The sequence below is a fragment of the Eptesicus fuscus genome, chromosome 12 (assembly GCF_027574615.1).
Source record: "Eptesicus fuscus isolate TK198812 chromosome 12, DD_ASM_mEF_20220401, whole genome shotgun sequence".
Classification (NCBI taxonomy): Eukaryota; Metazoa; Chordata; class Mammalia; order Chiroptera; family Vespertilionidae; genus Eptesicus; species Eptesicus fuscus.
The window spans coordinates 11259911-11285343 of NC_072484.1; the positions used below are offsets into that span (position 1 = coordinate 11259911).

The 25433-nt window shown below is 44.7% G+C and overlaps 1 protein-coding gene across 6 annotated transcripts in view; it reads left to right on the plus strand.

Moving 5' to 3' along the window:
• Nucleotides 1-9530: 9530 nt before the first annotated feature.
• STAU1 (staufen double-stranded RNA binding protein 1) overlaps nt 9531-25433 on the plus strand; it is a 74828-nt gene continuing 58925 nt past the window's right edge. For 4 of the 6 annotated variants that reach the window (XM_028144991.2, XM_054723759.1, XM_054723760.1 and 1 more), the window contains exon 1: nt 9660-9721. The gene's annotated coding sequence lies outside the window, so the exon portion shown is untranslated. Of the gene's footprint in view, nt 9722-25433 lie in introns of all 6 variants that reach the window. The other 2 variants (XM_028144993.2, XM_054723761.1) reach the window with 2 other exon arrangements.

Genomic DNA, 25433 nt, shown 5'->3' on the forward strand with positions numbered 1-25433 from the left:
AGGGCGCAGGCTTTCTAGAAACTTCTCTCATTTCTGCTTCTGGACATATTACTCTTAAATGCAGCTTGTGATTACTTCCTCTAGACAACTTTCCCTGAACATCACCTCCTATATGAAGCCCTCTTGCATTGCCCATCCTCCCTCATAGAGGTTTGCTCCTTCCATATCAACACTTTCTACTTGCAACAGAGTTGTAGTTGTACAACGAAGTATGTTCAATTGTCTTTTTTTACCCATTTAAAATGGACAATTCACTGTCAATTCCATTAACAGTGTTGTGTAACCATCACTACTGTATGTTTCCAAAGCTTTTTATGGGCTCAAACAGAAACTCTGCACCCATTAAGCAATAACTCCCCATTCTCTCTCCCTAGTCCTTGGCAACCTCTCCTCTACTTACTGTCTCTATAAATTTGCCTATTCTACATATTTCATATATGTTGCAATATACAATATTAGTCCTTTTGTATCTGGCTTATTTCACTTAGCATACTGCTTTCAAGGTTCACCCATATGGAAGCATGTATCAGGACTTCATTATAGCTGAATGATGTTTTGTTGTAGGTCTATACCATATTTTGTTTATTCATTTTTCTGCTGATGAACATTTGGGTTGCTTCCACCTTTTGGCTATTGTGAATACTGCTGCAATGAACATTGACACACAAGGATATAATTGATTCCTTCTTTTCAATTCCTTTGATATATATATATGCCTAAGAGTGAAATTGCTGGGAAAGATGAAAATCTTACGTTTACCTTTTTGAGGAATCACCAAACTGTTTTCCACAATGGCTGCACCATTTTACATTCCCATTAGTAAGGTATTAAGGTTTCAATTTCTTCACATCCTTGCCAACACTTGTTATTTTCCTTTTTTTAATTATAGCCTCAGATATCTTTTAATGGTGGTTGTGATGGTGGCAAGTTTCATACCCTGATTTTAGATGCAGTCTTGTGAATGAAGAACATCTACTGCCACTTTATTGTTATTTCCTAGATCAGCGATTTTCAACCTTTTTCATCTCATGGCACACATAAACAAATTACTAAAATTCTGCAGCACACCAGAATTTTTGGCCAATCTGCAAAAAAAAAAAAAAAAAGGTATAATTTTGATTTGTTTACAAAAAATAAGAGTAATTACCTACCCTTTTTGCTCCAAAGTGACGTTTTAAAAAAAGTTAGGTGCCTATACTTGTATATAAGGATTTCTGGTACCAAGAGTTAACCAATCAGATGCACCCTTATTATGTGATGTGACCAATAAGAAGCAGCTCTATTATATGACCTATATATTTATGGTTCAAGACATGGCATTCACACCAGACAGCTATGGTTGTGTTGGCTGTTGTCACTTAAAAAAATATTTTTATTAAAAAATATATATATAGCCCAGCCGGTGTAGTTCAGTGGTTGAGGATAGACCTATGAACCAGGAGGTCACGGGTCCATTCATGTCAGGAAATTGCCAGTTTCAGGCTCGCTCTCCAGTGGAGGGTGTGCAGGAGGCAGCCAATCAATGATTCTCTCTTATCGTTGATGTTGCTATCTCTCTCCCTCTCCCTCTCCCTTCTCTCTGAAATCAATAAAAAAATATTTAAATATATATACATACTAGAGGCCTGGTGCACGAAATTCATGCACAGGTGCGGGAGGGTGTTCCTCAGCCCAGCCTGCACCCTCTCCAATCTGGGACCCATTGAGGGATATCCGACTGCCCATTTAGGCCCAAGTGGGATCGGGCCTAAACAGGCAGTTGGACATCCCTCTCACAATCCAAGACTGCTGGCTCCCAACTGCTTGTCTGCCTGATTGCCCCTAACCGCTTCTGTCTGCCAGCCTGATCACCCCCTAACCACTGCCCTACCAGCCTGATCACCCCCTAACCACTGCCCTGCCAGCCTGATCAACGCCTAACTGCTCCCCTGCCAGCCCGATTGCCCCCAACTGCCCTCCCCTGCAGGCCTGGGTCCCCCCCCCCAACTGTCCTCCCCTGCAGGCCTGGTCACCCCCAACTGCCCTCCTCTGCCGGCCCGGTCACCCCCAATTGCTCTCCCCTGCAAGCCTGGTTGCCCCCAACTGCCCTCCCCTACAGGCCTGGTCCCCCCGCAACTGCCCTCCCCTGCTGGCCTTCTTGCCCCTAACTGCTCTCCCCTGCTGGTCCCCCCAACTATCCTCCCCTGCAGGCCTAGTCGCCCCCAACTGCCCTCTGTCAGCCCAGTCACCCCCAACTGCCCTCCCTTGCAGGCCTGGTACCTCCTAACTGCCCTCCGCTGCTGGCCATCTTGTGGTGGCCATCTTGTGTCCACATGGGGGCGACCATCTTTGACCACATGGGGGTGGCCATCTTGTGTGTTGGAGTGATGGTCAATTTGCATATCACCTCTTTATTAGATAGGAGATACATATATATTGTTATTGCCCTGGCCAGTGTTCTCAGTGGTTAGAGTGTCAGCCTGAACATGGAAGGGTCTCCAGTTCAATTCCTGGTCAAGAGCATGTACCTGGGCCGAAACCGGTTTGGCTCAGTGGATAGAGCGTCGGCCTGCGGACAAAGGGTCCCAGGTTCGATTTTGGTCAAGGGCATGTACCTTGGTTGTGGGCACATCCCCAGTAGGGGGTGTGCAGGAGGCAGCTGGTTGATGTTTCTCTCTTATCGATGTTTCTAACTCTCTCTCCTTCTCCCTTCCTCTCTGTAAACAATCAATAAAATATATATTTTTAAAAATCTATCGGAAGCTTTTTTAAAAATATATATTTTATTGATTTTACAGAGAGGAAGGGAGAGGAATGGAGACTTAGAAACATCAATCAGCTGCCTCCTGCATGCCCCCTACTAGGGACTGAGCCTGGAACCAAGGTACATGCCCTTGACCAGAATTGAACCCGGGACCCTTCAGTCTACAGGCCGACACTCTGTCCACTGAGTCAAACAGGTTAGAGCCAGACTGGTACTTTAGTTAAAATACAATAAAATGTGGCAATGTCATTTTGCTAGAAAACTTTCTGAGAGCTTATTCTCAATTTCTGTACTTATATTGTGCTGAGTGGGTAATAAACTGTTTACAAATGGGCACTAGTTGCAGTCCAAATATAGTTAAAAGGGTCTTCTCCATCATGGTCATAAGGAATTATGGATTCTTTCCATCTTTTTATGGTTTTCTTCTTTCCATTTAAGTCCTTGATCCATTATGACTCTTTTCCTGGTATAAGATATGAAGTATGTATTTAACTTTTTTGTTGTTGTTGTTGTTTATGTCATAGAGGCTACATAATTGTCTCAAACCATTTATTGAATAAAACCCACCTTATTTTCACCAATTTGAAATGCCACCTTTATTGAATACTAAATGCCTACATGTGTTTTGTTCTATTTGGGAATTTTTCTTGTCTTCCACTGGTTTGTGGAATTAGGCACTAGCACCTAACATTTTAATTATGATGTGTCTTGGTGTGGTCCTCTTTGGATTCCTTTTGTTTGGGGTTCTGTGCGCTTCCTGGACTTGTAAGTCTATTTCTTTCATCAGGTGGGGGAAGTTTTCTGTCATTATTTCTTCAAATAGGTTTTCAGCATCTTGCTCTCTCTCTTCTTCTGGTACCCCCATAATTCTGATGTTGGTTCGCTTGAAGTTGTCCCAGAGGCTTCTTACACTATCTTCAACTTTCTGAATTCTCTTCTCTTCATGCTTCTCTGGAGGAGTGTCCTTGGCCTCTTTGTATTCCAAATCTTTGAGTTGATTCTTGCAATCCTCTAGTCTGCTTTTGGGTCTCTGTATAATATTTTTTATCTCAGTCAGTGTATGTTTAATTTCTAGTTGGTCCTCATGGAATTTATCGGCCTTTTCCATGAAATTCTTGAAAAACCTTATAACCGTGGTTTTGAACTCTATGTCCAGTTGCTTGTTCTCCTCCATTTCTTTGGTTTGTGATCTGTTTCCTTGCCTTCTCATATTCTCTGCTTCCCTAAGTTGGTAGGGTAGTTTTGTGTACTAGGTGTCCTATTGGTTCAACGGGTCAGCCTCCCAGTTACTTGAGGTGGACACTCTTGGTGTACCCTTGTGTACTGTGTGTCCCCCAGCAGGAGCTACAGCAAGGGCTAGTTTTCTCCTCCTTTGCTTGGGCGGTTTTGGAGCAGTCTGACTGGAGCTGCAGTTGGTTAAGCTGCTCCAGAACAGGCCATTTATATGCAAAAGCCGCTGTGTGGAGCCGGGGCAGGTTTGTAGAATGTGCGAGGCGGGGCCTCAGGGTGGGGCCTCAGGGCTGGGTGGGGTCTCAGGACGTCACTAGGCTGGGGCGTGGCCAACAGCGATGGCTGCCGTCAGCCCTCTCTGCCTTTCCACGTTTCCAAGTCCCTGCGCCCCGCGCTCCAGCGCAGTAAACAATGATTGCTGGGCGCACCACTGCAAAAAAGTCACTCTCACTTTCCGACCCGATGGCCGAGAGTCCAGCTTCTCCCCGTAGGTGCCTGGGTCCCCCGAGTGTCCCCAGAAACTGGATTTCAGAGTGATCGGGAGCTTGTCTCCCTGCGGGTTGAAGAAAAGCCGCGCACCCAGCCGCCCGCCGCCGGCCCGATTCGCGTGCCTCCGTACCTCAGCTTTTCAGCGATTGTGCTTCTTTCTCTTCTTAGTTGTAAATCTTCCACTCAGCCAGCTTTCCCGTGGTTCTGGGTGGTAGACGTTTTTGTCTTTTAGTTGTATTTTTGAAATTGTTGTGTGAGTCAGCAGATTAGTTGTTTAACTATGCCGCCATCTTGGTTCCTCCCCAATAAAATATATATTAAAAAAAAATAAGCCCTAGCCGATTTGGCTCAATGAATAGAGCATCAGCCTGCGGACTGAAGGGTCCTGGGTTGGATTCCGGTCAAGGGCACATGCCTGGGTTGCTGGCTCAATCCCCAGTGTAGGGCGTGCAGGAGGCAACTGATCAGTGATTCTCTCTCATCTCTGATGTTTCTCTCTCTCTCTTCCTCTCCCTTCCTCTCGGAAATCAATAAAAATTAAAAAAAAAAATTTTAGACATGGTTCATCTAATTCCAAAACAAAATCCTGTTTGTGTTTTTATTGGGATCTCATCAAACAGCTATCTTAATGATGCTGAGTCTTTCTAGGCAAGAACATAGTTTGTTTCTATTTCTTCAAGTCTTTTTTCTGTGTTCTTCTGTAGAATTAAAAGTTTTTCTTCACATAGATTGTGCATCGTTACTGTAAATTTTATTCCTAGGAATTTTTAATTGCCTTATAAATGGGGTCTTCCAATATATCTTTTAAAAAATATATATATTTTATTGATTTCAGAGTGGAAGGAAGGGAGAGGGAGAGAGAGAGATAGAAACATCAATGATGAGAGAGAATCAGTGATCAGCTGCCTCCTGCACGCCCCCTACTGGGGATCAAGCCCGCAACCCAGGCATGTGCCCCCAGCCGAAATTGAACCTGGGACCCTTCAGTCCGCAGGCCGACGCTCTATCCACTGAGCCAAACCGGATAGGGACCATTATATCTTTTTTATTCATTATAACTTCTAATTGTTGTCACCCTAAGATTCTGAAATAGTCTTAGGGGAACAGTCTACCACAAATAATCTTGAGGATTACTCATCTAGACTAGCAAATAGTTCTCAGCATTGTTTTCCCTTGTAACACATAGTATAAGTGACCTTGACATACACTAATCAATCTGACAGGTGTTTCTTGTTTTTAGGGACTCCAACCAAGATAACAGAAGTTGTAATTCATCAACAGTTAATGGAAATTTGTGTGTATCAGGCACTGTATTAGGGGCTAGAGACACCATGGTGACTAAGATAGTCTGAGTGTATGCCCTCCTGGAAGTTGATCATATACTCCTAGCCAAACAGAGCAAATTCAGCAAATAATTCAATAATTATAAGGTTGCAAAGTTGTGCTAAGGGGCTATGAGAGTGGAACAGACATAATTTGTCAGGTGTTAACATCCATTAACAGCCATACCCAAAGCTTCAATTACCTCCCAAATAATATTCACATGTTGTGTATCCAGCCCTGCCTTTCCTCTGAGTTCCAGACCTGCCATTTCCTCTCCCCCGTCAGAAGGTAGAATCTAACTCTCCTACCATTGGATCTGGACAGGCTTGTGTCTTGCTTGTAGCCAATAAACTACAGTTGACATGGCTCTATGTGAAGTCTAAGACTAAGTCACATAAGGCAATGCAATGAGGCTCTGCCTTGCTCTTTGAAGCCTTCAGCTGCCATTCCACTGCAGCTTAAGTATTAACTATTCTAATTAACAACTAGAGGGCCCTGAGGCTGCCATGCTGTGAGGAAGCTCAAAGTAGCCCCTGCAGAGACCACATGGATAGGCCGGAAGGCACCCAGTCAGTGCCCAGGTGCTCTATCCCCCAGTGGTCCAGCTCCGTATTAGAGATGCCAAGTTAGAAGAACCCAGCCAAACTCTTTCTGAATTCCTGACCCACATCTATGAGAGATAATTAAATGATTGCTGTTCTTTTAAGCCACTAAATTTGGGAGTCATTTGTTTTGTAGTAATAGTAACTGGAGCCTGGGCCACATGCTGTCCTGCCACAGGGTTTTGTACATGCTTTTGACCCTACTTGGACTGGTTAGAACACTTCCCACATCACTTTTGCCTGGTTACCTCCATCATTTCCTTTAAATCTTTGCTTCCTTTACCATGCTTCAGGATGCTAATAAAGGCCCCCATAATACTATGTACCTTTCCTTCCTGTGTTTATCATATTTATATTTGGAGATTTTTTTGTCTTTCTGGTGAGTTTTCAGCTCCATAGACCATTCTTAGTCCATGCAGTTACACAGTAGGCCAGGCATTGCAAACTTAAATGTCAACACAAAGAGGAAAGTAACATAAATGGGAGACGTGGGCAGGTTGGGGTCTGTGGTGGAATGAAAAGAATATGTCTATCTTCAGGGAGCAGCTGCCACTCACAGGCTCTGTGCAGCCAAATCTGCCTCATTTTTAAAGAGATGATACAAACTCAGATTATTATGTAAGTGTTAGAGTGATAGCAACTAATTAAAACTAAAAACACAGTAGAAAAAGAAAAACAACAATCTAAAGATTTAATAGTCCTTGTTTTTGAAAATGACTCTGAACTTTCATTTTGTATAACCAAGGAATAGTAGTTAGAGGCATAGGTTAGCCATGGGGCTGGTGGGTTCAGTAGTGGGTCACTTAGATTTGTTTTCTCTATTTGTACCTAGAGACTGTCTGTCATATTCTCTCCCAAAGGCATGAAGACTTTTTGATTCTTGCCAAATAATAAAAGACGTATTTATTTTTCTTTAGGAAGAAGATGGAAGTAAGAAACTGTGACGATGAAGTTACACTAAATTCTGCGTGTTCCTTCCTAGAAGATAAATTATATGTATTTGTAACAAGGAATGGGAACATGCAAAGTTCATAAAAGCCCTGTGAGAAGTTGATTTTTATCTAAAAATTATAGTAATTTATTGTATCTATTAAAAATAGGAAAAAAAGTGAGCTATCAAAAATAAAAAAGTGAGCTATCAGCCATGAAAAGACATGGAGGAAACTTAAAAATGCTTATTACTAAGTGAAAGAAGCCAATCTTAAAGGACTATACTGGCCTATTCCAACTATGTATATGACATTTTGGAAAAGGCAAAACTATGGAGACAGTAAGATCAGTGGTTGGGGGACGGAGGGGAACAGAGTGCTGTAAGGATGCCTGAATGACAGGTGGTCAGTCACTAACAGGAGCAGATAGTAGCCTGAGTTGCTCAGAGCATCACACTTAGGACATCATTACACTAAGGAGAGACCTTTCACTCTTCAGATGGGGAAGATGAAACAGGGTATCAAGCTCTACAAATTCTTATGATCTCTGGGTAAGATAGGAAATGGTTGTTTCTGATCATTTAACGAGGAAACAGAGGTCCAACTGTACTGCGGTCCAAGTTATAAAATAAAATCCAAAGCCTGTATTTGAAAGAAAAAAAAAAAATAGAGGGACCTCTCTCTCAATGTATAGAATAAGGGAAGAATTTTAAGATTGGAAGTCAAAAGCCCATCACCTGAATCCTCATGGGTGATAGTAAAATGGGTCAGAACACCACCTTCTACCTTTACACCTTTGAAGAGATTGTGTGATTGTACAGGGACCCCAACTTTGGGTTTAGGGAAACACCTCCATGTCTGCTCCTTTACTTACGTGATCTATGGAATCAGACTGCTAGGAAGTTAGAAAGAAAAATAATTCGCCTTCAGCAGAGGGCTGGACAATATTTGTTGTTTAGTACTGTCATGGTTGGGCACGCAGGGACAGTTAAAGTCCTTGGACTGTTATTGGTGTCCTGGGATTCAGTTTCAATGAATTTACAAAGTCCTGGTCCACGGAAAGGAGTCCTCTGTGACTCGGGAAAAGTTTCAAAGCATTGTTTGGAGGGACCCCTTCAGCCATAGGACCTCATATTATGAATTTATACAAATTAAACTATATTGCTTTGGAAAGATTGAACAACAGTTGGATTAAGAGAGAAGCAGAGACCAGCATGGCCCAGTAGTTGAGCGTTGACCTATGACTCATGAGGTCACGTTTTGATTCCTGGTGGGGGCACTTGCCTGGGTTGCTGGCTGTATTCCCAGTGGGGGGCTGCAGGAAGCAGCCGATCAGTGATTCTCTTTCATCATTGATCTTTCTCTCTCTCTCTCTTCCTCTACCTTCCTCTCTGGAAGAAAATCAAAGAGAGAAGCAGAGAGAGAGAGAGAAAATAAACTTTTTAAAGAGTGGGGAAGCAGGAGGAGGCTTGGGCATCTGTGGTCCTTCAGTTTCCTGGATCTCTCACAATGCTGCATTATTCTTTGTTGTGTGATTCTAGAGGTCCAAGATTCCCCACTCCAGACCTCAACCTGCCATATAAGATGGCTGCTAAAATACTTTTAGTTTACCTAGAGTTGGGTGAGAGAAATAGTAATTTGGCACTTCTTGCCTTTTAACTCACTATAGATGTTACTGACTTTATTTTTGTGTTTTACCCCCTACTAGAACGTAAGCTCCATGAGGGCAGGAATTTTTGTCTTTCTCTTTACCACCATACTGTATTGTCAGCTCTTTGCATACAGCAGGCGTTTAATAAACATTTACGAAAGGAGGACTTGAGGGATGGAGGAAAAGAAGGAACCGAGGGGGGAGAAGGACGGAGAGAAAAACCGGAAGAAAGAACGCGGTGAGGAAAAAGAAAGGCCCCGCCCTGCTTCTCAAGAGCAGCCCAGACCCATCTCCCAGCCGAACTACAACTCCCAGCAGGTCCCAGCGCCTAGGGCGGGACTAGGCGGCTCAAGCAAGACCAGACCCCAGCCTGCTAGGCTGCCGGCGTGCCTTGCGAGCGCAGGCGCTGCCGCAAAGCCCGCTGGAATTTGTGGTCCGGACCGCGGGCGGGGGTGGGGCCGAGAGGGAGGCGGGCAGGGGCTGGGGGGCGGGCATAGGCCCCTCCCCCGTCACTTCCTGCCGGGCTGCGGGCGCCGGAGCGGCTCTCCAGCGTTTGCGCCCGCGGCGGCCGCGTCAGATTCGGCTCCCCCTTCCTCTGACCCCCCCGGCCCGGTGGCGCCCGCCTCCTCCGCGGCCACTCCGCCTCTTCCCTCCCGCCGTCCCTTCCTTCTCTCCCTCCTTCCTTCCTTCTCCCCCTCCTTGCCGTCGCCGCCCAGGACCGCCGGTCGGGGGACAAGCTCCAGGCAGCTGCCAGGTGAGGCGGCCGGGGCCTGACGGGGCCCGCGCCGGGGCTGCGCCGCGGGGAGGTGGGCGGCGAGTGGGGGGCCTAGGCCTCGGCGGGACCGCGCGCCCCGCCTCCTTCCCCGGGCCTCTCCCAGCCTGCGGGACCTTCCCGGAGGGGAGGATCCTCCCGCGCCCCCCGCGTCCGGGCGCCCCGCGGCCTGGACCCTGGTCGCTCCCAGTTCCTCCGCCCCTTGTTGGGGCCAGAAACAGGTGCCACGCCGTCTTTCCTCATTCCTCCTCGCGCGCGGGGTGCGGAGGCTGTTCCCGGGCCGGGGACACAGGGTCCCCGCGTCAAGCCCCGGAGGCCCGGAGCCCCTGAAAGAACCCAGCCGGGTCTGGAGCACAGCAGTTAGGAGCACCGCTCAGGTGTCCGACGCGGGTATGAGCCCCACCTGTGCCTTTTTAGGCAAATCACTTCCAACTCCCTGTGTCTTAGTTGGAAAAAGGGGCTGATGAGGTCCCTGCCTCTTAAGGTTGTTAAGGTTCAGTGAATTGGGGCGTATAAAGGGCTTATCAAAGTGCCAGACCCACAGCGTGTCCCAATAAACCATCTGCATAATTTATTAGCGTGATATTACCGTAAGCTATAACTTAGTGGGTAGAGTGGACAGAAGTTGACCTACCTCCCTGTCTGGGTTTCCTTAGAGGCAGAAATGTTCAGCATGCCCACTTGCAGCGCCGGTTTATTATTTGGGGGAGTTAATATCTGAAAGGAGTGTACGTTTAATTGGGACGCTCTGTGAGCAGGCAGTCTGTAAAAGATGCTGTTATTTCCATCTCCTCAGCTGAGCCGACTCCCAAGATTTTCACCAGCTCCCTGGTTTTCCTGCCATCATCAGGCTTCTTGTTGTCATTCCATTCCTGGGAAAGTTGCTGGCAGAAGCTTTCCTTGAGTTCAGCAAACCTTTTTGGAGCTCTTGCTGTGTGTCAGGCTCTGGAGGGGGCGGAGGGGGGGGGGGGCGGGTGTGCGAAGCTGGAAAATGTCTGTCCTTTCTTGCGCTATATCTCTAACTTCTAACTTTTTTCTCGCTGCAGCTGTGCTTTTATTCCCTCGTCCTTGTTGGCCGACTTTCCTTTTAAGCCCTTGCCCCACCTCCGTGTCGCAGTGTTGCTTATGTGGAAGTTTTCTTCTGTTCCGGCGAAGATGTGTGCTTCAGTCTGTTCGGCCCCTGTTCTTTGGCTGTGGGGACATTTTTAAGGTCACTCTTGCGTTCTGCCTGTATCTTTAATTGTTTAGACGGTGATGGGAATAGAGTTAAGCCTGATTTTTTGGTTGATTTTGGGCTCTCAAGAATCGTTGTGCTTGCCAAATGTAAATTACATTGCTGCTTGTTGAAGTAAAAACTAAAAATACAGTTGGATTGTACAGGAAGCAGTTTCAGTCATCCTGGTGACAGGTGGGATTTGTAAAACAGTAACTCTTAAGAAATACCGAGTTTCTCTTAATTCTGTACTCAGTTATTTAGGTGTACCTTTCATTAAGGAAATGCAACTTATGGAGGTTCAAATTTACAAAAGACTAGGAGGTGTGTGTGTGCGCGTTCTAGTCAATGATCCTCCTGTACATTGGATTATTTTAGGTAGATTTCCTTACTGAACTTAAAACTGTTTTAATTTACACCCACCTCTCAGTAACTCACGATGCAAAGTGGCCTGTTTTTGACTTTTTCTTAGAATTTTCTGACATAGTCTTACCATCATTTCTAGTTTAAAATCTTTGTTTGGATGACTTTAACAATACCCAAATAAACAACTATATAAGCAAAAGAAGACATAGCAATGTTTTCTGCCATATCACAAATTGTAATGTTTGGGAAATGTTTTAATACTGCAGTAGGTAACCTACTTTAAAAAAAAAAACTTTTTATTATGGAAAACATAACAAAACTCAAGTAGTATAGTGAATCTCCATATATTGGTCACTCAGCTTTGACAGTTGTTAAATTATAGCCGGGTCAACTAGGTTATTTTGAAATAAATCCTAAATATATAATTTCACCAGATTGCCCCAGACTCTTAATCTGTCACAAAATTTACTTTTAGTAGCATCACAGTTCTTATTTTGTTTGTTGGGCTTCTCTTCTTCATACATGATTACTATACAGCAGGAAAAAAAATTAGCAACTAAATTAGCTCTTGATTCAGTGCTTGCCTCCTCCCTTCAAAGTTATATCCAAAATACTTCTTTGTGTACAAAAGCAACAATTCTTGAGCTATTAATGATTGTAATTGAAAAGCAATCAGAAATACAGATATCCCTAATCCTGTTTTGGTGGAGAGACCTACCTGTTAAATCACTTTTAATGGAAATAGCTTTGTGTCAAAGTTAAACAACAGTTAATAGTTCATAATAACTTTCAAAGTTTCTTTACAGTTCTTGTGTAAATATGCTGCTATTACCTTAGGTTAAGGATTAAGCAGAGGATATTTGATTTCAAAACTGTTGTAGAATTATTTTCCAAAGACCCCACCTTCCCATCTGCTGTATTTGTAAACGAATTTAGTAAATATGAATTCATTGCATAGATATTCATGTTTTTCTTTCTTGCTTAAAGGAAGTCTCTCCTAGAATGGAAGTTGACAGGAATATTGTTTGTCATTATTACTTAATTTTCACATTTCTGGTCATGAACAGTTTTCAGCTTTTAGGCCTATAACATTGTTATTTCAGTTATGTAGGTTTATTTTTGAACTTGATCAGGTATGGCAAAAATGTATGTTATGTTTCAGTTATTGCAACTTGAGAGATGGGGAGGGATATGCATACCTCTTAAAATTAACTTAGGGGGATAATCTAATTTGGTGTCTAAGAAAGGACACAAAACGTACTTTATTTTAAAAAATGCTTAGGTCCTAGCCTGTTTGGCTCAGTGGATAGAGCGTTGACCTGTGGACTGAAGGGTCCTGTGTTCGATTCCAGCCAAAGGCACATGCCCAGGTTGTGGGCCCCATCCCCCATAGGGGGCTGCAGGAGGCAGCCGATCGATGACTCTCATCATTGATATTTCTATCTTTCTCTCCCTCGCCCTTCCTCTGTGAAATCAATAAACGTATATTTAAAAAATAAAAAAATGCTTAGTACTTCCTAGTTGGCTTAAAGTAAAACTTTTATGTTTTTGGAATTGTTATCATAAATACAGTTTATTCAGTCTATTGTTCTCTCTTAAAATTCAGCCAGAAAGCTCTTTTATATACAGATTATCTTAAGTTTAAAAATGAGCATGACTCATAGAATTCCCTCCCCTCCTCCAATTCTGAAGTTCAACCATTAACATTATTCTGGGTGTAATCATTAAACATGGGAATATCCTGTGCTACTTCATCCAGAGTCTCTTCTCCCATAAAACAATGAAGAAGTATTTAATCTAGAGGCACAGAGTGGGTCTCAGCTTACAGGGCAACTTTCTCTGATGCCCTTTTACTGGATGGAGTGAGAGTGAAATTTACCGGTATAAATAAAGAGGAAACTTTCAGGAAAAAGGTATCTTTTTGTGGGATGTCATAGGGCCTTGTTTTTATTAGCCTCCAAACTGGATCATATTTCACGTCCAACTTAGTGACACAGAATTGCTCAATTTGGGGAAATGTAAACTCCTCCCCTCAAATGAGAGCTTTTGGCCTTGCTCTCATTTTGGATTTTGGAGCCTTCAGAAGTTTTTAGAGAATTTTATGACAGGTTTTGTTTTCCACTAGACCTATGACAGGTTATTTTAAATTAACTTGTGGTGATGGAGACCTTTGTGGTTAATACGCTCTGGTACAATTTTCTACTTGAACTTTTCCTTAAGTAAAACTTTATCAAAATTAAGACTATATAGCATTTATGCTTTCCTGAAAAATATAATTTACAAGTTAGAGATTGAACTATGAGAAGACATGGTTGCTATGGTTATTTTTACTGAATATTTCATTATGAAAAATTACAAATATATAACAAAGTTTAAAGAATTTTAATGTCACCTCTATATCTATCACTTTGTGCCATTAACATTTTACTACCCTTGCTTTATCACCTCTCTTCTACTTGTCCGTCTCTTTTAAATGTTTTTTTTTTTTTTTTGTATTGATTTCAGAGAGAGGAAGGGAGAGGGAGAGAGAGAGAAATATCAATGATGAGAGAGAATTATTGATCGGTTGCCTCCTGCATACCCACCCCTGGGGATCGAGCCCACAACCCCGGCATGTGCCCTAACCCAGAATCAAACTGTGACCTCTTGGTTCCTGGGTCAATGCTCAACCACTGAGCCATACTAGCTGGGTCAGAACTATGCCTTTTTTTTTTTTAATGTATTTTTATTTATTTTAGAGAGGAAGGGTGGGGTGAGGGGAGGAGAGAGAAACATCAATGATGAGAGAGAATCACTGATTGGCTACCTCCTGTACGTCCCTTGCTGGGGACCTAGCCTGCATCCTGGGCATGTGCCCTTGACCAGAATTGAACCCGGGACCCTTCAGTCAATGCACTCTCTGTTGAGCCAAACCAGCTATGGCCAGAACTCTTTGCTTTTTAAAGGAAATTGTTTAATGAACCAAGATGTGCTTATTGATAAATCAAGTATTAAAACCTTGAATAATGTTGACCAAATCCTATGTTTTACCTACTATGGAGAGGATTATAATATATAGCTGTGTTTATTTTATTCATTTACTTATTTATTTTTTAGCTGTGTTGATTTTAAATACCACCAGGTGCATAGTTTGCCTATCTGTTTTGCCCACAACTTAATGCTCTGAACTAAAAAACCTTACCAAAGAATATAATTATTTTTAAAGTAATAAAATTGTGAAATTATTGCAAATAGCTTAATTTATTTTAAAAATATCTATGTTCCCATCGTAGTGAATAAGGTTGATGTAAAAGTGATTTATGTCACCAGGAAAGTGGAGGTAGAAGCAAATTATCTGCAGACTTAATTGTTTTCCAGAATTACACACATTCATTTATTTGTTAAAGGAGTATATTCAGTGTGCTCCCTCAAAATATATTTAATGAAAGCAAAAGTAGGGAAATATATCCAAGAAAGTATTTGCTTTCAATTAAAAATTAGTTTTTTAAATATTACATCTGTGGCTCACCTGTTTCTGTTTAATATGGAATCTGATTTGGGAGAGAAGTGTGATGATGGCTTTGAGTTTATAACAGTAATGGAAGCAAAACAGGCCATTTTATTATAATATGATACAGAGGTCATAATTGTCCTAGATGTTTTTTGTCATGTCTATGAGACCACAAACTAAGAAAATCTATTTAAGTGCCCTAGGGTCTTTTCTCTAAATCAGAGTGTCTCTCTTTGTTGTAGCTTTTAGAACTGGTTGCCCAGTGAGTAGGTTGATTTTAGTCAACATGTTTTCTCTTTCCATTTATTGTGTAATTTTATAAGTGGTATGTACCTATAAGTTTATATTTATAGATGTTTATGTGACTGAGCACAGAATTAGTGAATTTGCTGGATAATAATATTTGCTGTTCTTTCTTACCATGCGCCAGGTTAAAATTATCGAGTGAAGGTTATTTGATGCAGGAAAGGAATCTGAAAGGTCAGATTGAATTTATCTAATAATATAAAAGCTGCTGTTTATCCAGCTCTTACTTTGTGCCAAGAGTTGAAGTAGACACTGTATGTTGTGTGAGAGACATTGGTTGGTTGCCTCCCTCATGCACCCCAAAGTGGGGTGGGTAGGGAACCAGGAACCAAGGTATGTGCCCTTGACTGGAAATCAGGGAATCAGACCTGAGACTCTTCAGTGTGCAGGCTGATGCTCTAAACATTGCGCAGCACTGGCCAGGGCTACAGTTTATTTTTGTTTGTTGTGATAGATTGCTGCAGTCAAATTAAACTGAAATTTTTAAGCTGATTCAAAGGTTTGGGGAGTACTTAGTAAATGGGGAGGAGGATGTTTTGGTAACTTTTTGTGTTGAAGGAGGCTTTACTCTAAATTATTGCTATAATCCTTCATGAAGTTTGTTTTTTTAAATATATTTTATTGATTTTTTACAGAGAGGAAGGGAAAGGGATAGAGAGTTAGAAACATCGATGAGAGAGAAACATCGACCAGCTGCCTCCTGCACACCCCCCACTGGGGATGTGCCCGCAACCAAGGTACATGCCCTTGACCGGAATCGAACCTGGGACCTTTCAGTGTGCAGGCCGACGCTCTGTCCACTGAGCCAAACCGGTTTCGGCCATGAAGTTTGTTAAAAAATGATTTATTAACTGTATACACCAGGTTGTTGCTAAGAAAATTAGTTTTTTTTTAAAAAATATATATTTTTATTGATTTCAGAGAGGAAGGGAGAGGGAGAGAGATAGAAACATCAGTGATGAGAGTCATCAATTGGTTGCCTCCTGCACACCCCACATTGGGGATTGAGCTCGCAACCTGGGCCTGTGCCCTTGACTGGAACTGAGCCTGGGACCCTTCAGTCCGAAGGCTGACGCTTTATCCACTGAGCCAAACCAGCTAGGGCAGAAAATTAGTTTCTTTAGAATTATAGTATTCTGCTTAATTGGAAGTGAGTTAAATAAGCTTCTAGTTAACTTTATAGGGTTAAGTGGTGATTGCTCTTTTTGCTTCCCAGCCATTTCTGACATTTATTTCCTGGCTGATGATATTAGGAATACTTACTGTAATGTTCTGTTTGGTGTAGAACTGCATCCTGAACAATTTCTTTGAATCAGTGATCTTCTGAATAAGAAGCCTCTTTGGTTGTCCACCCAGGTAGAAGTCATCTCTTATTGATAGCCTTAAAAGGTTAGATCAATGAAATTAAATCTGCTTTTGGATTGGGTTTTAGTGAGAGATGGTGTATGAGTTTCCATTCTGTGTTTAACCTTAACTCAGGCAACTGTGTAGTCTATAATGACATATGTGTGTCTCATTAATCATGAAAAGGTGTTGGAAATACGTTTTTTTTCTGGGGATGAATTGAGCAGATAATACTTCTTAAATTGTTACTGTAATGGTTCCCCTCAGGCATGAGCTTTATGATCTAATTAGATTTTGTCTGATTCTCACGTTTTTGCTTTTTTATTTTTTATTAATCCTCACCCGAGGATATTTTTCCATTGATTTTTAGAGAGAGTGGAAGGGAGAGGGAGAGACAGAGAGAAACATCGATGTGAGAGAGATACATCAATTGGTTGTCTCCTGCATGCACCCTGACCAGGGCCGGGGAACCTGTAACCGAGGTAAGTGCCCTTGACCGGAATCGAACGTTGGACCCTTCAGTCCTGAGCTGAACACGTTTTTGCTTTTTAAAAAAAATATATTTTATTGATTTTTTTACAGAGAGGAAGGGAGCGGGATAGAGAGTTAGAAACATAGATGAGAGAGAAACATCAATCAGCTGCCTCTTGCACACCTCCTACTGGGGATGTGCCTGCAATCAAGGTACATGCCCTTGACTGGAACCGAACCTGGGACCCTTCAATACGCAGGCTGATGCTCTATCCACTGAGCCAAACCGGTCAGGGCATGTTTTTGCTTTTTTGAAGTTCATGCTTTAGATAGATTAAAATTAACTGATGCATGAATTTTCTACCTTTGCAGATTCCACCCTGATAGAAATAGGGCCATTGTCTGCTGGTGCCATTGTGATTTTGTACAAAATGATAGGCAGTCCTTTCCTCTGTCAGAAAGAAGATAATTTACATGTAATAATAAGTCTGATTATGCTTGGATGCTTATGTTCTTTGTTGCACAATTTAACCAACCTCATTAAGGCTCCATGACCCTTTACCTAGATGACAGTCAAATATAGTTAAGTCAATAAGTTTTCTTCTGGTTTGTGAAAGAGTGAACCTTTATAGTCTGGAACATTTAGACTAGCTACTAATTTCCCTTTTAACTGAGAATTTATCAATATAAGCACCAAACATAAAAAAAAAGAATAAAGTAAAAAACATTCTTTTTGGAATGATGAGGTTCTTTTTAAGTTTGCTACATTTTTTTTCTTTCTTAGTGTGTTTTGAATGTGATTTCTTAATATCATTTTATGTGTTATTTACTGTATATCCTAAGAAAGTGATGTTTAACAGCTAACTTTGGTATGACATGTCAGTTTATAAGCATTTTATTTACATTACGAGTCATTCACTCCATTCATATGATTATTGTTTTATTAATCATGAAATTGGTGGAGGTAATATCATTTAATACATTAAAAGGTTGAGGCCTACAAGAGTAACTTGGTCAGGATTATTCATCTGAGCACCAGAGTTCGGGACCCAAAACCTCAGACCCCCAATCAAGAGCTTTACCCACCATACCCAGGCAACCATGTGCTAGCTGGTTTGCCCTTATCCTAAATCAGCATTTTGTAGCCAAGATATTTTTTATGTTCTCTTGTGTCTTCTTTAGTTATGAGGTGATGTGTATTATAAATGATTTATTACTGCTAATTAAAATGCCACTGAATTATTTATTTAAATTTGTGTTGGGTTCAAGGTTATTCCTATACAAATGTGAAGTCCACGAAGACAGAGACTATATCTTATTTGTCTAGAATAGTGCCTATAAATAGGTGTTCAATAATTATTTATTGAATGAATAAAGCAATGAAATTTTTAAATTAAATATATTTTTATTGATTTCAGAGAGGAAGGGAGAGGGAGAGGTAGAAACATCAATGATGAGAGAGAATCATTGATCGGCTGCCTCCTGCACGTCCCCTACTGGGGTGGAACCCGGAACCCAGGCATGTGCACTTGACCAGAATCGAACCCGGGACCCTTCAGTTCATAGTCCAACACTATCCACTGAGCTAAACTGGCTAGGGCTAAAGCAATGAATTTAATTCATGTGCTTGGATTCTAGTATGTTTTTTTGAGTGGACAAAAAGGGAATTGTATTTAACACACAATTGTTCTCAGCTGTTGTATGGAGTAAGTGCTGTATGGCATATATTGGTAATAAACATGATTATCATTTGAAAATGGTTGGAGGATTTTAAGAAATGTTTACTTATGGAAGTGTGAATGTGTATATGAATCTCAGCCATCACTTGTGTAACGATATTTGAAATCCAAATGGTTGCAGACTGCTACATTTCTTCCCTCTCCTCCTTTTTACTTTGCTCTGAGTTGTTGGCAGTTGTTTCTTACTATTTTCGTTATGTCTGACTTTAGCAGCTCCTTTTTCCCCCAATCTTTTTTTCTTTTTTAAACAGACTTTTACTTTATTTTTTTATTTATATTTTATTGATTTTTTACAGAGAGAAAGAGAGTTAGAAACATTGATGAGAGAGAAACATCGATCAGCTGCCTCTTGCACACTCCCTACTGGGGATGTGCCCGCAACCAAGGTACATGCCCTTGACCGGAATCGAACCTGGGACCCTTGAGTCCGAAGGCCGACGCTCTATCCACTGAGCCAAATCGGTTTCGGCTTTCCCCCAATCTTAATTATTTAACTTCTGTTTTGGGCTAGAAACTTAGGTAACCAAATCTACCATAATTGTTCATTATAGATGGGTTTGAATGGAGGAAAGCCCCATTGGTAAAAGGCATGGACTCAATTAGGTGAGTCTTAGACATATGTTTGGGATGCTCAGAAGCCTTTTCCACTTTTCATTCATGTTAGTTCTTGATTGGGTGAGATTGTGGAACAAATGGTTCTAGATTGGAAAGTTGTTATCCTATCTAATAAAGAGGGAATATGCTAATTGACCATCACTCTGTCACAAAGATGGCTGCACCCACAGCTGAGGCCAAGTTCCTATAAGGAGCCTTAACCAGCAATCAGCAGGGACCTGAGGCTACACCCTCCCCCGAGGGGCTTGACAGAGGACCTCAGGCCACGCCCCCTACCCGGCAGGACTTGACAGGGGACCTCAGGCTGCGCCCCCCGCCCTGGCATCAGGCTGGGGGACCTCAGGCCCCACCCCCTGCCCTAGTGCCAGGCCAGGGGACCTCAGGCCACACCCCCCGCCTGGCAGGGCTTGGCGGGGGACCTCAAGGTGGGCTTCCTATCCTGGTGCTGGGCTAGGGGACTTCAGGCTGCTACCCCCACCCCAGCGCCAGGCCAGGGGACCTCATGCCGCGCCCCCCACCCCGGCACCAGGCTGGGGGACCTCAGACCACACCTCCTGCTCAGCAGGGCTTGACAGGGGACCTCAGGCTGCGCCCCCCGCCCCAGCATCGGACCAGGGGACCTGAGGGTGGGCCCCCCTGCCTGGATGGGCTTGTCAGGGGACCTCAGGCCGTGCCCCCCACCCAGCGGGGCTTGACAGAGCACCTCAAGGTGCACCCCCAGTGCTGGGTCGGGGGAACTCAGGCTGTGCCTGCCACCCCAGCACCAGGTTGGGGAACCTCAGACCGCACCCCCCGCCCGGCGGGGCTTGACAGGGGACATCAGGCTGCACCCCCTGCCCTGGCGCCAGGCCAGGGGACCTGAGGCCATGCCCTCCTGCCCGGCGGGGCTTGATGGGGGACCTCAAGGTGTGCTTCCTGTCCTGGTGCTGGGCTAGGGGACCTCAGGCTGCTCCCCCCACCCCAGCGCCAGGCCGAGGGACCTCAGGACATGCCCCCCACCGGGTGGGGCTTGACAGGGGACTTCAGGCCACACCCCCCACCCCGGCACCAGGCCGGGGGACCTCCGGCTGCACCCCCAGACCCAGCACTGGGCCAGGGGACCTGCGCCCCCCTGCCTGGCGGAGCTTGACAGGGGACCTCAGGCTGTACTCCCCACCCAGCAGGGCTTGACAGGGGACCTCAGGCCATGCCCCCCCACCCGGCAGGGCTTGACAGGGGACTTCAGGCCACGCCCCCCCACCCGGCAGGGCTTGACAGGGAACTTCAGGCCACGCCCCCCACCCGGCAGGGCTTGACAGGGGACCTCAGGCCCCACCCCCAACCTGGCAGGGCTTGACAGGGGACCTCAGGCCGCACTCCCCACCCTGCAGGGCTTGATGGGTGACCTTAGGCTGTACCCCCCGTCCAGCACCAGGCCAGGGGACCTGAGGCTGCGCCCCCCTGCCTGGCGGGGCTTGATAGGGGACCTCAGGCCGTGCCCCTCACCCAGCAGGGCTTGATGGGGGACCTCAAGGTGCACCCCCAGTGCTGGATTGCGGGAACTCAGGCCGTGCCCCCGCCCAGCGGGGCTTGATGGGGGACCTGAGGCTGCACCCCCTGCCAGTGGGGCTTTACGGGGGACCTGAGGCTAAGCCCCCCTCCAGGTGCTGGGCTGGGGGACCTGAGGCTGCAACCCCCTGCCTGGCAGGGCTTGACGGGGACCTCAGGCCATGCCCCCCACCCAGCGGGGCTTGACAGGGAATCTCAGGCCGTGTCCCCCACCTGGTGGGTCTTGACGGGGGACCTCAAGGCATGCCCCCCGCCCCGGTCTGGGCTGGGGGACCTCAGGCCATGCCCCCCATCCTGGTGCCAGGCCAGGGGACCTAAGGCTACACCCCCTGCCCGGCAGGGCTTGACAAAGGTGGGACTGGCCGGGTCTGGATCTAGCCCAATTGGGGGGGGGGGGGCGCGGCCGGATCTGGGTCTCACGCGATTTTGAGGTGCATGTGGGTGGGCGGGACTTGACTCTGGGTCCCATGGTGCGCCCCAGACTCTGACAGGAGGAAAGTTTTCATATACCGTACTTTCCAGCGTATAAGACGACTGGGCGTATAAGATTTTCCTGGGTTAAAAAGTCATTTTATACGCCGGAAAATATGGTATATTGGACTATATTGATGGGATTAGATATAATGGATTAGATATATTTTCCGGCGTATAAGACGACTTTTTAACCCAGGAAAATCTTATACGCCCAGTCATCTTATACGCTGGAAAATACGGTACATTTTACTAATTTTCTTTCATCTCTGACACTTCTATTATAGAGAAAGGGCAAATAGCAATATTAAATTATTTCCTCTAATTAATCCTCTTTTTTTTTTAAAAAATAAATCTTTATTGTTCAGATTACAATTGTTTCTCCTTTTTCCCCCCCATATCTCCCCACCACCCGGTTCCCACTCCCCCTCTGCCTTTACCTCCCCCCTGCTGTCCTTATCCATAGGTATATGATTTTTGTCCAGTCTCTTCCCGTACCCCCCACACAGGTCCCCCTTTCCCCCTGATAATTATCAATCCACTCCCATTCTATGCCTCTGATTCTATTATGTTCACCAGTTTATTCTGTTCCTCAGATTTTTAATTCTCTTGACTTTTAGATTCACTTGTTGATAGATATGTATTTGTTGTTCATAATTTTTATCTTTCTTCTTCTTTTTCCTCTTTTTAAAGAATACCTTTCAGCATTTCATATAATACTGGTTTGGTGGTGATGAACTCCTTTAGCTTTTTCTTATCTGTGAAGCTCTTTATCTGCCCTTCAATTCTGAATGCTAACTTTGCTGGGTAGAGTAGTCTTGGTTGTAGGTTCCTGCTATTCATCACTTTGAATATATCTTGCCACTCCCTTCTGGCCTGCATAGTTTCTGTTGAGAAATCAGCTGATAATCGTATGGGTGCTCCCTTGTAGGTAACTAACTGTTTTTCTCTTGCTGCTTGTAAGATTCTCTCTTTGTCTTTTGCCCTTGGCATTTAAATTATGATGTGTCTTGGTGTGGTCCTCTTTGGATTCCTTTTGTTTGGGGTTCTGTGCGCTTCCTGGACTTGTAAGTCTATTTCTTTCATCAGGTGGGGGAAGTTTTCTGTCATTATTTCTTCAAATAGGTTTTCAGCATCTTACTCTCTCTCTTCTGGTACCCCCATAATTCTGATGTTGGTTCGCTTGAAGTTGTCCCAGAGGCTTCTTACACTATCTTCAACTTTCTGAATTCTCTTCTCTTCTTGCTTCTCTGGAGGAGTGTCCTTGGCCTCTTTGTATTCCAAATCTTTGAGTTGATTCTTGCGATCCTCTAGTCTGCTGTTGGGTCTCTGTATAATATTTTTTATCTCAGTCAGTGTATGTTTAATTTCTAGTTGGTCCTTTTTCATATCCTCGAGGGTCTCATTAAATTTATCAGCCTTTTCCATGAAATTCTTGAAAAACCTTATAACCATGATTTTGAACTCTATGTTCAGTCACTTGTTCTCCTCCATTTCTTTGGTTTGTGATCTGTTTCCTTGCCTCCTCATTTTTGCTACTTCCCTGAGTTGGTAGAGTAGCTTTGTGTACTAGGTGTCCTATTGGTTCAACGGGTCAGCCTCCCAGTTACCTGAGGTGGACACACTTGGTGTACCCTTGTGTACTGTGTGTCCCCCAGCAGGAGCTACAGCAAGAACTAGTTTTCTCCTCCTTTGCTTGGGCTGTTTTGGAGCAGTCTGACTGGAGCTGCAATTTATTTGGTTAAGCTGCCATAGAACAGGCCATTTATATGCAAAAGCCGCTATGTGGAGCGTGGGCGGGTTTGTAGAATGTGCGGGGCGGGGCCTCAGGGTGGGGCGGGGTCTCAGGGCGTCACTAGGCTAGGGCGTGGCCAACGGCGATGGCTGGCGTCAGCCGTCTCTGCCTTTCCTCGTTTCCAAGTCCCCGCGTCCCACGCTCCAGCGCAGTAAACAATGATTGCTGGGCGCACCTCTGCAAAAAAGTCACTCTCACTTTCTGACCCGATGGCCGAGAGTCCAGCTTCTCCCTGTAGGTGTCTGGGTCCCCCGCGTGTCCCCAAAAACTGGATTTCAGAGTGATCGGGAGCTTGTCTCCCTGCAGGTTGAAGAAAAGCCGCGTGCCCAGTCGCCCGCCTCCAGCCCGATTCACGCCTCCGTACGTCACTCAGCTTTTCAGCGTTTGTGCTTCTTTCTCTCCTTAGTCGTAAATCTACCACTCAGCCAGCTTTCCCATGGTTCTGGGTGGTAGATGTTTTGTCTTTTAGTTGTATTTTTGAAATTGTTGTGCGAGGCAGCAGATTAGATGTTTAACTTTGCCGCCATCTTGGTTCCTCTAATTAATCCTCTTTTAATGTGCACAAATTTCGTGCACCGGGTCACTAGTTATACTATATTACGAAAAGAAGAGCTTGAGTTGTTAAAATATTATAGAGCTAATCAAGAGCACTAGGTTTTATTTCTAAAATCATTTGGACAGTAAACAGCTATTTTTTATTGTTTATTAACTCACAGTAGCAGTGAGCAATTGAAGTGAGCAAAATTATGTTCTAATAGTGCAAAAAGCATCTTTTTTTTTAATGGACTGCCCCAGGTCAGTCCCAGGGTCTTTCCTTTCTTTCTTTCTTTTTAATATTTTTTATTGATTTTTTACAGAGAGGGAGGGAGAGGGATAGAGAGGTAGAAACATCAATGAGGACACTCCCTACTTGGTATGTGCCTGCAAGCAAGGTACATGCCCTTGACCGGAATCGAACCTGGGACCCTTGAGTCTGCAGGCCGACGCTCTACCCACTGAGCCAAACCGGTTAGGGCAAAGCATCTCAACGTGAGAAATTTTATTTGCTACTGACTCCTGCAATTTAACATGCTAAGCACCCAGCCTGTTTTGTCTTCCAGACAGAAAGTATAGTGTCAGTCACGGGTGACTGGGCGCTTAACGTGTTAAAAGGTGGGACAACTCTAGATAAAGCAGACCTGAGAGTTTGAGAATTAAACTCTTATGTCACTTAAAATCCTAAAGAAGGATTATGATTTGGATTTACTAGAGATAATGTGCTTTATTGTATTTTGCAATTTAAACTAATCATTTTGTAAAATTTCCTATCTAAATTGTATTTGCACACCAAGCACATGGTAAGGGCATCCTATCTAATAAAAGAATAATGTGCAAATTGACCTTACCTCTGCTACACCCACAAGCCACGCCCACCAGCCAATCAGGAGCGAGTATGCAAATTGACCCAACCAAGATGGCTGCGGCCACGGAGCGAGCAGGAGGCTTGGATTTCCCCGGCAATGGAGGAAGCCAAGCTTCCTGCACACCCTGGCTGGCCCAGGCCTCTGCTCAAGGCTACAAAGTTTCAATTATATAAAATAAATAAATCCCAATTAAAATGACTGCGGCCACAGAGTGAGCAGGAGGCTTGGGTTTCCCCGGCGATGGAGGAAGCCAAGTTCCTGGCCTGCCCTGGCCTCTGCTGAAGGCTACAAAGTTTCAATTATAGAAGACAAATAAATCCCAGATACCTGGGCCTCCACTTGGGTTGCCGGGGGGCATGGCTGGCCTCCAAACCACCACAGGCCCCTCACCCAGGCCGCCCTATGCCCTAAGGGAACCCCCACCCTGATCCAGGACACCCTTCAGGGCAAACCAGCTGGCCCCCACCCATGCACCAGGCTTCTATACTATCTAATAAAAGAGTAATATGCAAATTGACCGTCACTACAACGCACAATATGGCTGCCCCCATGTGGTCAAAGATGGCTGGCCCCGTGAGGACACAAGATGGCCAGCAGGGGAGGGCAGTTGTGGGCGAACAGGTCAGCAGGGGAGGGCAGTTGGGAGGCACCAGGCCTGCAAGGGAGGGCAGTTGGGGGCGATCAAGCCTGCAGGGGAGGGCAGTTAGGGGTGACCAGGCCGGCAGAGGAGGGAAGTTGGGGGCGACCAGACCTGCAGGGAAGGGCAGTTGTGGGGGACCCAGGCCTGCAGGGGAGAACAGTTAGAGGGGGGGGACCAGGCCTGCAGGGGAGGGCAGTTAGGGGTGACCAGGCCTGCAGGGGAGGGCAGTTAGGGGCAATCAGGCTGGCAGGGGAGCAGTTAGGCATCAATCAAGCTGGCAGGGAAGTGGTTAG